Source organism: Carassius auratus, chromosome 31 (assembly GCF_003368295.1).
Source record: "Carassius auratus strain Wakin chromosome 31, ASM336829v1, whole genome shotgun sequence".
NCBI lineage: Eukaryota > Metazoa > Chordata > Actinopteri > Cypriniformes > Cyprinidae > Carassius > Carassius auratus.
In genome coordinates this window covers 19,465,296-19,478,998 of record NC_039273.1, presented here as the reverse complement: position 1 = coordinate 19,478,998, position 13,703 = coordinate 19,465,296, and the positions used below count along the sequence as shown (strand labels likewise).

The 13,703-nt window shown below is 44.1% G+C and overlaps 1 pseudogene; it reads left to right on the top strand.

The window, feature by feature from the left end:
* The window catches only part of LOC113051203 (dynein regulatory complex protein 11-like), a 43,038-nt pseudogene continuing 29,335 nt past the window's right edge, over positions 1-13,703 (top strand).

Here is a 13,703-nt window from a genome sequence, read left to right as displayed (position 1 = left end):
ATGTGGGATGCTGCTCAGGGAGCTCTGGAGGATGAATATCCCACAATGCAGCTCCATCCTCAAAAGGGCCGTCTTCAGGTCTTTCAAACATTGGTAACTTTCTACCTGCGGTACCGCAAGATATTCTGTGCCCTGGAGGAGGGTTTACGATCTGATTTTTCACCCTCAAAAGAGATTTATTTAGGAGATTTGGGCTTATGGAAGATTTTACTGCTCAATGTCAAATTGGTTTTTAGTGAGCTAAGCCTCTTGTTTTGTTTGTTTTTTCTGAAATTGGTGGATGCCAATTGGGGTCACAAGTGCATTACTTTTACATATGCCCTTTTCTTTTCAGGGCTGTAGTACTGTAGCTGAAAGTTGTTTGAATCTTGTTTTTAGTAAGATCTTGAGGTACCTATTCCATGCTACTTTGTGAGGGAGGAGGTGGGAGCACTAAATGATAGAGAAAAGATGTTGTCCCATATTTTGGCTAAAGGAATATGTCAGGAACATACAATTGTGAGTGTGTCTTTATGTAAAACACATCAATGAAATATAAATGCTCTCAATCCAAATACATGTAATGCAATAGTTGATACCAAAAAGGGTATACTTCAGGTGTGTGGTCCTGGTTTCTGGTTTAGCAGTTGCCAGTTCAGTCCATGCCTGTGGAGAGGGCTGTGTGGCTGCTGCAGGTCAGTGAGCGAGCTCGGCAGGGAAGACTGAGAGCTCACTTCATGAAGACAACTCGGCGGGAGGAGCAAAGAAGACTTCAGGGTAACTCTAGCATGCTGGACCCTAACCTGGCAGCCACCTGCATTCAGAAGGTATCAGCCATCACTTGATTGTCAGCAAAAATGTTGTATAGTCCAGTGAAATTACTAATACATTATATAGCTGGGTTAAAATAGATGGGCAAAACAAATAAATGATGAGGGAAAACTTATGCAGTGAACTTATAAATATCACTACTGTTTTTAGATATAAAGGAAGAGTTCACCTAAAAATGTTTTGTCTTTTATAATTTAGTCACAGTTATGTAATTCGAAAAATTGTATGGCTTTCAAAAACTTTGAAGCTCTAATGTCTTCACTGGTGTCTTCGTCTTTTGAAGCCAGCTTTGTATGGCGAACAGACCAAAATTCAGCTTTTATTCACTCTCAAATTAAGTTCATTTCATCAAACAGAGTAGGCGTACACAGACCATGTCAAATATGCGACACAAAGCAGAAGACTTGGATCAGTCGTGTTGTGTGGATTCATGTTATGCATCATGTCCATTTCTGAGCATTAATGTTTAGGAAAAATGGTTGAAACATTCTTCAGAATATCTTTTGTGGTGCTGTTTTGTTGTTTCTGTTTAATTTTTGTTGTTATTTTGTCATTATTGTTAGTTTTTGTTATTTGTTGTAATGTTAAAAGCTCATAACATTTGTCACCGTTCTTGAGGTTTGTGCATCAAGTGATGAGATATGTTTACAGCAGAATAATTTCAAATTTATATTCCAGATGCCTTTGCTTTGTATTGTGATTGATCTTCAGAAACAAAGATAGCATGGTTCACTTTACATTTGAAATCTTCTATAAAACTAGAGCTATTACAGATCTATTAATTGTGTTACTAACTGGAAGTTTAGCTGTAGTTGTCATCACAAATTTAAAATATCATATATTTAAAAATATGAGTGCATGATGTTGCCTTGATTTTTTTTCTACCTTTATTTATTTATTGGTTGGTAACATTTCTCACAGGCCTAATAGTTATTCATGAATTAAACTTATGAGTACACATTCAGTGTCATCAGAGTGTGCAAACTAGATACTGAAGAAATAAATATTTCATTATCTACATTATATTTGACAATCTACCGCATCATACACAAGGGAGGTCGTGTATGCTTCCTACCTCTGCCTGAGCATGAACTCAAATGTTGTAGAGGTCAGGCCATCTCCTATCACATTCATCAGTTGTCACATCTGACATGAGGTCTGCTCACAAAAGACTATGAGATCCCATCCAAGCACAAAGGATATATCTCCACCAAACCAGTGGGAATAATGTTCTTGTAGCCCTTTGGCAGCAGAAGGGAGATTAGTATTGTAGTGCTGTTGAGAGTGTTGTTTTCAGAGTGAGTGTTCATTACGGTTGTTGAAGCCAGACATAGATGTAGCCTGAAAGGGACAGCAGAAATGATTTTGGAGCTCTGAAGTTTTTTACAATGCAGGTGTGAAACTGACATTACTGAGTGAAAAAGTACAAGGTCCTTAAGGAGCCTCAGCATTGTTGCTCACCATAACTCACCTTTAAATAGCATTTGAATGAATGCGATTACAGGAGGTGATAAACAGAGATTTTGGGCTCTCACACTGCTCGGCTGTTTTCACAAGATCTAATCCTCCCTTCATTCTCTTTCTGTAGCGCACAGCGAAGCAGATTTCTGTGCTGTGAAACCCAGGAAACATAATCCTCTCTCTTCAGTTGGCTATTGTTGCTTAAGGATCTTTGTCGTTCAAAATAAAAAGGAGGATTTATTTAAAATACAGGAAAAATCCGCGCCTGCATTTATGAACTGTTAGCTAAGTCTTGAGATTGATTTGCCTTATGTTGAGGTTGTCTAAATATGAATCTCCCAACATTCCATCTTTCCTGCGATCACGATGTGTTTTTCCCTCCGTCTTCTAGGTTTGGTGGGGTTATCAAGACAGTAGGAGGGTCAACAAGAACTGTCTGGAGGAAATGATATTTTTGGGAATGGTAAACACCAGGATGCTCTGCCAGTCCACTGATTGTGAAAAGCGAAAAGCTGATGAATTTGTTGTTTTGTACATATCTTCTGCTATTTGCGATCAGACCCATTCAGAACTTTTTTGTACGTTTTGTTGTCATTTTTTCCATTTCTTGGCTCCTGGTGCCCTTTTTCCAGATACCAGCCCAGCAAACGAAACCCAGTCCTGCCCAGCTGTATCAGGTGGAAAGCAGGAGTTTGAGTAAAGTCAGTGTGGTCTGTCGATTGACCTGATATCAAAGAAAGCCTGCAAGAACAAATACGCCATTGGTTTATTGAGTGTCGGTAAGCCATACGCAAAAATCATTGATACAGTTTTTTTGGGGGTAGAATTACATTTTAGTAAAAAAATAAATAAATAAAAAATTACATTTCTAAGAACTTGGAACATATGTTTTAAACTAGAGTTTTAAAATATTTTATTTATTGTTTTACCTTTATCGTGGACACTCTTATAAGGAGGTTTAAGTAACTGCGGAAAATTGTGCCAAATTTTCAATAATAGTTTCCCACTTTCCATTTCCTCAGCATTCTTTCAGTTACTTTCTGAAAATCTCTAGAACTAATCACCTCTATGTAATCTTCTACCTTTTATACTTCCCCGTAGCCAATATCTCTTTTTACTAATCTGCTAATTTGTTTCCACACTCACAAGAGCTTTCTCTTGCATCTCCGTCCACTCAATCCGTGATTTCACTCTTATTGTAAAGTACATTCCTGGCCCTTCGTCGCATTCTTTTGTGCAGAGGCTGGAATGTAAGCAGTCAAGGTGATGGTCACTTTAACCCAAGGCTGTTAAAGCTTAGCTAATCCATGTGATTTTTTCAAGTGTGCATGGTGTAGAGTGAGACTGGACTGATTAGTGCATTCCAGCCTGATTTACAGCCTGCCAAGCATGCTGCTGCCCATTAATGCAGAGACAACAGTCATAAGTCATCTCAGTTTGACAACACAATGTTGTAGTGGGAGTTCAGTAGCTTTGTCGCCAGTTAGTGGCCCCTTCCTCTGGCCCCTTCCAGTGAGTGACCTTGCTTGGCCCCAGCTGGTTGTATAAGGGATGTATTATACCAGGTCAGGACCTGCAAGGTGAAGTATGTTGGCGTGGTTTCCATGTGCTGGTGAAGTGGAAGAGTGAAAGTTGGAGTATTTGAACAGCCAGCCCTACATATGCTTCAAAACATATAATCACTTCACTATTATTACAATTTGAATCCCGCTAACATACAGTCAGGTTCTGGAAGTAAAAACTTGATTCATTTTCTCTCTTTCTTCATTTTTTGATAACCTATATAAATAAGATACATTTTAAGGTTGCTCAGAATTAATATTTCTATATTTTTCCATTGTTTTATGTTGATTATGTTATTCTTCATATGATTGTAGTTCCTTCCCTTCCTAAAGCTGCTAAGTACACAGTCTTCTGTTCTGATTCACCTTGTAGCTAGTTAGCTTGGTTCATGATATAACACATCAACAAAAACCTTTTTTTGTTTTGGAAGGGAAAAATGGCAAAAAAAAAAAAAAGGGCACTTATGCACTCCACACTGAGGTAGAGAATAAATCAGCAGTTTTGTTGTAAAGTTCTTTCACTGAAGTTGTTAAATAAGTATGTTTGGTTTATACTAAATGAAGTGAATCTGTTTTATATTATTTTTCTAGTGAGCAGATTTCTGTGAAATTCAACCCTCTGCATTACAGTAGTACAACTTTCAGCATGTTCTACCACATTGGCAGTGAGTTTTAGTTGTGTGCTACTGATTAAGTTTGCTAGAGCGGAGAGCTCAGGCTGGGTTCTGACTGACACTTTTACCCAGATATTCTAAACCTGCCCCAGCTCCCCTGAGAGTCAGCGCTGGACCTGGCTAATGTATGAAGTTCACAGTTCAAAATATGATTGATTTGCCTTTGTTCACTCGATCTGCTTTGTTTATCTATATGTTCACACAGACATGAAGTCTGCGTTACCTCAACTTTTAAAAATCTTTCAGGAAAATTGTGTTTCACCCAGAGTTCCTCCCATATATATTGAATTTGAACCAAAAGAGCTTATGAGTAATGGTGTTTCTGTAGAATCTGTAAATTTTATATTTGTTTTCTTTAATTTGGACTACTCCGCTGTACATTTCAACTTTGGATGTCACCTTATTTAAGTTCAAAATGTAAATGTAATATTTCAAAAGGATATTGCTTGATACTGTCCTTTTTTAGATACAGAAAAAGTTTATTATTATTTATGTTTGTTTAAGAATGCTAACATAGTACATTTTTAAGGTTGCTGCTGAGTTTGCTGCTAAAGAAGAAGAGAGGGAGAAGAAAAAAAATCAAAGGGAGAGAAAGACAAAAAAGGAATGACAAAAAAAAGAAGAAAGGGGAAAGGAGATACAGAGGTAGGGCCATGCCTTGATAAAAACCTATCACTGCACAGAAATCAATACAGTTTATTAAAAAGTATCTGTATCTGCAGAATTAAATCAGCTGATGTGGCACAAATCTGAGTGTCATTGACTCAGATGACCTCTGTGGTCATGCCCACACAAAATGAACCAGACTTGGTTTAACTGCATAGTGCTGACTTTGGAGAATTCGATTACAGATCAGATATTGAAAGAAAATAACTTTGTTTTCCATTGTACTTTCTTCTTTAGTGTTTCCTTGTTCTTGTCAATTATTGCATCCTAGTTTTGTTACATCACCATTTCAGGCAAGTTCCTTTAACCTTTAGGCTTATTTGCATTAAAGATGAAAGGAGGTTTATAGGCGTTCCAGCATCAGTGTTACACAGTTTAATTTCAAAGATTTCCCTGAGGTGAGAAGGCCTGAAGTTTCCAGCTATTAAGTTAAAAGTCATAGATGAGAGAATTATGACATATCACAGCAGCACTTGCTTTATTTCCTCAGAAAACATTTAGCATGATCGGCACACTCATATCATGCATAATTTTACATCCAAAATATTATTGAATATCTGGAGGACTGTAATATCCCTTCCTGGGTTCTGTTTGGGGTATATTTAGATGAGGAATGGTGAGGATGTTTGTTAAGCTTATCCTCAATCTCTGGAAATATCTGTGATTTCAGAAAGGCATTCCTGCTGTGTTCCATTTTATTTGATCCTTGATAACCTTTTGTTCTCCCTATTCAGAGGTCTTCCTCTTGTTAAACATAGATAGAGGTTCTGTTTTCTCTACTATGACGTCCAGACGTCCTGTGTTCCAATATTTTAACAAAGATAAATGATGAATTAAAGCTTAGGCGTGGCAGACAGGATTCTTTCATGTTTAAATATAAAGTGATTTAGGTTCATGTGTGGTTTAATGTGTTCTGAGCTGACCTCTGAGCATCATATGCTGACCAGTGGCTACTGTGAGGCAGTCAAGTGATTAAAATGCCTGCTCATGCTGATCTTTTGTTCATGCTTTCCTTCATAAGAATACCTGTAATCCTCATTGGAGAGCCAAACCACTGATATCTGCTCACAATGAGGCCCAAAGACCAATCTAACCTTTTTCAAAGGCTCAAATCCTGTTAGAAAGCTGAACCTTTCAATGGTTAATTAAGATTTTTTTTTTTGCAGAGCTCTTATATTGGCCTAGTTAAAGTTCCTCTTCAGGAACTCGAGCTGCGTCGAGAACGATTGGGGAACGCGTCCAGCGTGACGTCTCTGAATAATATGTATAATCAGTCCAAAGGAAGGGCGAGACGTCATAGGCGGGTGACGTCAGAGACCAGGAAGCATAAAAGCAGGAGAGGCACAGCCGGCCCCAGCCTTGTGTCTTCAGCAAGCGCTCTGTGTGTGTGTCAGCCGCTATTTGTTTGTGAGTCTTATTTAGTGTCGTTTGTCCACTGATAAACTCCTTTGTCAAAGCTTCAATCAAGAGAAGTTTTGGGCGAGAGCAGGCAGCGCTCAGGCTGTGTGTTTTTCCCTGCCAAAAAAAAAAAAAGGGTAGGGACACACGCAGCTCGTGTGTTGTCTGCTTGAGAGTGAAGCGCGCAGTGTCAGCTCTCGAGGGAGTTGACGGCTGCGATGCGAGCCTTTGCTTCACTCTCAGAAGGCTCTCTTTGAGGAGAGAGCTTTCACTGGCGTTTCTCGCGGTGCCAGTCCCGTTTTCGCCGAGGCAAAACGGTGGTTGTGCTCGCGGGATTCGCTTTCGGATCTGCTTGAAGGAATGTAAGACGGCCAAGCCCCTATCTTCTTTCTTAGCCACCAGATCCGGCGCCCGCTCTCGGTGGTCGGAAGCCCGCGTTTGCGGTACTTTCTCCCCGATGAGAGGGCGCGACGGCGCTGCCTGTCTTTCTCTGAGGAGATTGATGTGGATAGGCGTCGACGAGCTCGCCAGTCACACAAGCACCAGTTACACAAGCATGTTATGCCTAATATTAACATAAGCAGCATTAATGAAGAGTGGAGCTCGCGCAGTCAGCTCTCGGGGGGCTGACTGTGCTTTTTCTCACTGTTAAGCGCTCCACTCTCGCCGGGCACGCTCTGAGGAGTGTGTCCGTGCATGCGATCTTGCGGTCGCAGTCTCGCTGTTGCTGAGGCACGGCGGCGACCGCGATAGCAGGAATCGCACATGATCTGGCGAACGGGTTGGAGACGGTTCGTCCTATCTCCGCCCGTGTTCACTAGATCTAGAGCTCGTCCTCGAGGCCTGGGAACCAGCGCTGCGGTTCTTTCGCCCTCTGAGACAGCTCGCTGCTGCTGCTGCATGCTCTCTCGCCGGGCACGCTCTGAGGAGTGTGTCCGTGCATGCGATCTTGTGGTCGCAGTCTCGCTGTTGCTGAGGCACGGCGGCGACCGCGATAGCAGGAATCGCACGTGATCTGGCGAACGGGTTGGAGGCGGCTCGTCCTATCTCCACCCGTGTTCACTAGATCTAGAGCTCGTGCTCGAGGCCTGGAAACCAGCGCTGCGGTTCTTTCGCCCTCTGAGACAGCTCGCTGCAGCATCCATATTTCTCTAAGGAGATTTATGTTATTTGTGTGACTGAGTAGCATAAAATAATATATATATATATATATATATATATAAAAAGACATGAGCGCTGCCGAGGCAACGCGTGTATTACATGGTTTCATTTTTATGTGATTTTTTCTACACCAGATCGCGTTGACTAGTCTGGTTGCTGACTACATTTAATTCTAAGGAATAAAATGTCATATTTATCTGACTATGTGAAGTTAGATGTACAGGGGCTCTAGGGATGTGATTTCTTTTGTGAGAACACGTGTGTACCGCTCTTCCTCTGAGGAGGTTGAGGCGGTCAGGGGCTGCTGGGCGGAGCAGTCCCAAAGTGTTCCAGCCCCACGTGCCAGGGGTGTCACTTTTGTACTCCGCAGACGCTAGAGTCAAAGTGGCGCTCCCAGGCCGAAGGCTTCTAGTGGAAAGCAGTTCTACGGACTGTTGTTTTCGCTGGATGGCCTTCATCATAACGTCCTGATGCCTAGGACGTTTTGAGGGCCAGCTCCCTCTGGGGAAGAGTGGTGTACACCGCATTACACGGTGCCCGTCTCTCCTCAGTGCCCTCAGGAGATCATTCTGCCAACCCTGCCGTTGTTCCAGGGCGCAGCGATCTCCGGCGAGCGCTTCTCTCAGTTACCGCCCGGAAACGTAGCGGTGCTGAGAGGCTCGCTACCTCTACGGAGGTCTCTAGAGCAGCTAGTACGGTCATCCCCTGCCGGTCCACGGCTTCAAGGCACCGAGCTAGTGGCTCTAGGCGCACCAGAGGCCAGTCTCGCGAGACTGGTTCCCTTAGGAGGTCACATGGCGGTGTGGGAGCCCCTGCCAAGTGTACTTCACGGGGTCCTGCCCCGAGCAGGCTCTGGTCTAGTCTTCCTGACAGACGATATGAGTCTGAGGACCGTCGTTTTTAGGAGACTTCAGCTATGATAGTCCTGATGCTGTAGCTCAGGACCTCGGAGGGCAGGCCCCTCTGGGGAAGAGCGGTGTACACCGCATTACACGGTGCCCGTCTCTCCTCAGTGCCCTCAGGAGATCGATCTGCCAACCCTGCCGGTGTTCCAGGGCGCAGCGGTCTCCAGCGAGCGCTTCTCTCAGTTACCGCCCGGAAACGTAGCGGTGCTAAGAGGCTCGCGACCTCCTGGGAGGTTTCCAGAGCAGCTAGTTCGGCCGTCTCCTGCCGGTGCGCCGCTTCAGGGCACCGAGCTAATTGCTCTGATGCAACCAGAGATCAGTCTTGAGAGACTGATTCCCTTAGTAGACTATATTGCAGTGTGAAAACTACTGCCAATGTGTTTCAGTGGGTCCTGCGCACTGTAGTGAGAGGCCACAGAATCCAATTCTGGTGGGCCCCAAGCAGGGTCTGGTAATGGAACAGAAGTAGACTCTCTCTGAGGATGGAGACCATCGAGGTGGTCCCTCCTTGGGTTGCAGAGTCCGGGTCCTACAGCCGGTACTTCACTGTTCCCGAGGAAGGATGAGGTGTTGTGTCCTTTTCTAGATCTGTGCTTTGAACCTCTCAGTCAGGGGACTGAAGTTTAGCACGCCTGCACAGGCCAAGTCCGAGGACTCGTGTGTCACGATCTATCAAAAGATGCACTTATCTCCATCCTTCTTCATTGGAAGTTCCTGAGGTTTGCTTTTGGGGGCAAAAGCCTACCAATAAGGATCTTCCACTGGCCTTGCACTCTCACCCCACACTTTCACGACTCAACCACATTGACGATTGGTTGATATCAGCTCAATTTGAGCAGATGACGGTTCGGCACCGAGGTGTCGTTCTCGCTCACACGAAAGAGCTGGGGTTAAGACTTAACGCCAAGGAAAGTGTGCTTTCTCCAGTTCAGAGAACCACTTATCTGGGCATGGTGTGGGATTCGACCACGATGCAGGCACGTATGTCACCTGCTCGGATCGAGTCGATCCTCACTGCAGTCGCGAGAGTGTGAGAAGGCCGGTCACTCACTGTCAAGCAGTCACAGAGATTGCTGGGTCTGATGGCAGCTGCGTCCAACCTGAATACTATTGGCCTGCTGTACATGAGACCCCTACAGTGGTGTCTCAAGACCAAGGGGTTCTCCCTGAGGGGAAACCAACTTCGCATGCTAAAGGTCACGCGGCGCTGCCTACGTGCCTTGGAAATGTGGAGGAATCCTTGGTTCTTGTCTCAGGGCCTGGTGCTGGGAGCTCCTTGTCGCCGCGTGATGCTAGCGACGGATGCGTCCCTCACCCGCTGGGGTGTGGTCATGAGTGGCCACCCTGCCCGTGGTCTGTGGAGTGGTCGCCATCTGACATGGCACATCAACTGCCTGGAGATGCTGGCCATGCTTCGTGCACTTCGTTAATTTCTCCCAGACCTAAGAGGTCACCATGTGTTGGTTTGCACCGACAACACAGCGGTGGTCTCTTACATCAACCACCAAGGAGGTCTGCACTCACCCCGTTTATACAACTAGAGTACCAGATCCTTGTGTGGGCCCAGGACGAATTCCTCTTGCTCAGAGCAGTTCACATTCCTGGGCATCTTAATATGGGAGCAGACATCCTGTTGAGCAGGGGCCGAGGCCCGGGGAATGGCGGCTTCACACTGAGGTGATGAAGCAGAGTTGGAAATGTTGGCCAGACTCAGGTGGATCTGTTTGCGACTCGAGAGACATCGCACTGTCCCCTCTGGCTTCCTCTGACTCATCCAGCTCCACTGGGGCTGGACGCCATGGTACACGAAGGCTTCATCTGTACACTTTCCCCCGATTGCTCTGCTCTCGGGAGTTCTGGAGAGAGTGTGCCGGGACGGAGTCCGGCTGCTGTTAGTAGCCCCGTTCTGGATGGGCCGGGTATGGTTCCTGGGCCTGATTTCTCTTTTTGATGGCACTCCATGGGAGGTTCCCGTCAGGAGAGATCTCCTCTCGCAGGCGGAGGGTGCGCCCCTGTATGGAGCTTAGAGGCTGTAGGTGTTGTCTCGAGGAGGCACAACTCTTAGCTTCCGGTCTCTCAACCGAGGTTGTAAGACCGTTCTCCAATCCAGAGCTCCCTCAATGAGGAAACTGTATGGCTTGAAGTGGAAGATTTTCACTTCTTGGTGCGGAGACCGCCAGCTCGACCCAGTTAACTGCCCGGATGGTACAGTGCTGGAGTTCCTGCAGGCTCTCCGCAGGGTTGACCCACTCCACCTTGAAGGTCTACGTGGCGGCCATGGTGGCCTACCACGCCCCTCTCGGTGGCCAGTCAGTGAGCAGAAACCCTCTGGTTACATGTTTCCTCCATGGTGCGCTGAGGCTGAGGCCTCCGGCCAGAAGAAGCTTATGCTAAGCGGTGATCAGGATGCTGTCCTAAGCCTCGAGTCCTCTGATCTCCCCTCTCCTGGGGGTCAAGGCTCACTCCACTAGAAGTGTGGCGGCCTCCAAGGCCTTCCTAGCAGGTGTCTCTATGCGTGACATCTGCGAGGCTGCGGGGTGGTCCACGCCCTTGACCTTCGTAAGATTTTACGGTCTAGATTTACGAGCCGCTCCAGGCCCCTCTGTTCTCTCGTCCTAGCTGTGCAGTTTCCCACACTGGCAGAGATTTGTAAGTCTGGCGGCGTGGGCATTCTCGTTCCCCAATCGTTCTCGACGCAGCTCGAGTTCCTGAAGAGGAACGTCTAAGGTTACGTATGTAACCCTGGTTCCTCGAAGGAACGAGACGCTGCGTCGCAGTGCCACACTTCCGGCATCTCTGGCTAGCGCTTGCTTCATCCTTTGAGGCTGGGGCCGGCTGTGCCTCTCCTGCTTTTATGCTTCCTGGTCTCTGACGTCACCAGCCTATGACGTCTCGCCCTTCCTTTGGACTGATTATACATATTATTCAGAGACGTCACGCTGGACGCGTTCCCCAATCGTTCTCGACGCAGCGTCTCGTTCCTTCGAGGAACCAGGGTTACATACGTAACCTTAGACGTTTTCAAGTGTCACTCAAAGGCTTCTTGCTAAAGAAAAAAAAAAGGCAATACCAGATACATAGTTTTACAAAGAATGTTTTTAAATCTGTCATTAGTAAATATTTACTGTATTTCCACCACTGTTTACCATATGGCCAAAATATATTTTAAATATACACTGTAAACAGCATGGCTAAATAAATTAAAAAAAGTATTATCCTAAAACAATTTTGGGGTTAATATACTTTGGATAATATAAATACATGTACACTGAAAATATATAAAATGGCCAAAAATATACAGGAGCATAAAAATATATTCTTTTGAAAATATATAATAGAAATTTTGGGGTTAATATACTTTGGATAATATAAATACATGTACACTGAAAATATATAAAATGGCCAGAAATATACAGGAGCATAATTTTTTTTTTTTTTTTTTTTTTTGAAAATATATAATAGAAATTTATTTTTGTATATTTTGAAATGTAAAAATAAATATAATTTCTTTTAAATATTGAAATATATTAAAATATGCATATATTTTTGTTGCCTATACCTGAAAATTTAAATTAAACCTCTCTAATGAATTAATTTAGGTCCCAACCTTGCCACAGGTTTCTTTGATATAATCTGCTAGATCCATTTGAAAGTTCTGTCTAATGCCACATGAATAATCATAAATCACTGCTTTCAGGCACTTAAAGGCCTTTCATATTTTCGGATGGATTTGTGTCTCTTTTGGGAGTCATTAGCTGCTAATGGAGAAATGTGTTTAAAGAAAGACAGTCCATAAAATATACAGCCTCCATTTGGCTTATTTCTTCTGAAAATGCTCTGCTCCTGAGCAGATACACTCTGAGTGTGGTTGTGACACACAAGCCAAACATTCGCGTCAGTATGTGAGGAGGACGTTGATTTACTTTTAATGTGCGACCCCTAGTTGAGAGAAAGGAAAACAGGAGGCACCGTAAATCATGCTCGCAGCATCAAGTTCAGCCCCCGCTGTGTATTCCCATCATTAAAATGCCAGTGCTGAGGGTGACCCTGCACCAGAGCAGTGTGCAAGAACATTACCCTGAGAAGAGCTTCGGTCACTCATGGGCAATCTCAGTCTCTCTGATTTATCCATAACTTGACTTCAATTATTTCAGAGAACTTTCATTGCCTACCATGTAAGGTTTATATACAAGAAAGCAGTGATGCTGTGCATGTGAAGGGTTTTGCAGGAAGAAGAGAAATGATGGAAGATGACTCCCAGTAACTTCCTTCCTGCAGTAGTCGAGGGAGCCAAACTGTGAGTGGGAGATGACGGTGGAAGGGTGCAGTCTCTGTATCTGTCATCGAAAATGAATGCAGCTTTTCCCTGACCACATTAATAATTCTCAACAATGTGAACAGTGCTTGTGTGAGGTCAATGAGAGAGTAAGCTTTCATCACAACTGTGATATGAGATGTGCCTGGAATACGTTTAAGTTACCAATAATGACAGGACAATGTCAGATTCTCAAGACCAACCCACGTGAAACCGTTCTCCTCTTCTTTCTACATCTTTCTCCTTCCTCCTTCTTTTGTGACTACAGATATATTTTCTTGTCCTCTCATTAAAGTAGAGTCTCTTGTCGTCAAATTGAAGTCCAGCTCCTCCTTGTGCTATAATCAACAGTAGGCATCTGTCACCTCACCTGTTGGTTTCATGGCAAGGACAGTTTTCACAGGCCATTTAACTACATTTGTTTGTGTATAGTGATAATGAAACAACTGTAAAATAGTAAATAGTACTGACAAATTTATGGTAAAGAACTAGCAGTTGATGTTGCCAGACATTCACTGTAAAAATATAGTGTTTCAGGAATTAGGAGGCATTCAGATGCTGTTACGTTATTGTGCTGATTCAAGCGCATGACAGGAGCAGAGGGTAGCACAACACAAAGCAAATAGCAAAAAAATAACCGGCAAAGGACTGAACAGAACATGGAGTATATATACAAAAGCAAGAGAGGGATTAATGACTTAATTAATGGGACACAGTTGAACCGAATAACATAAAATCAGAACAATAAGAG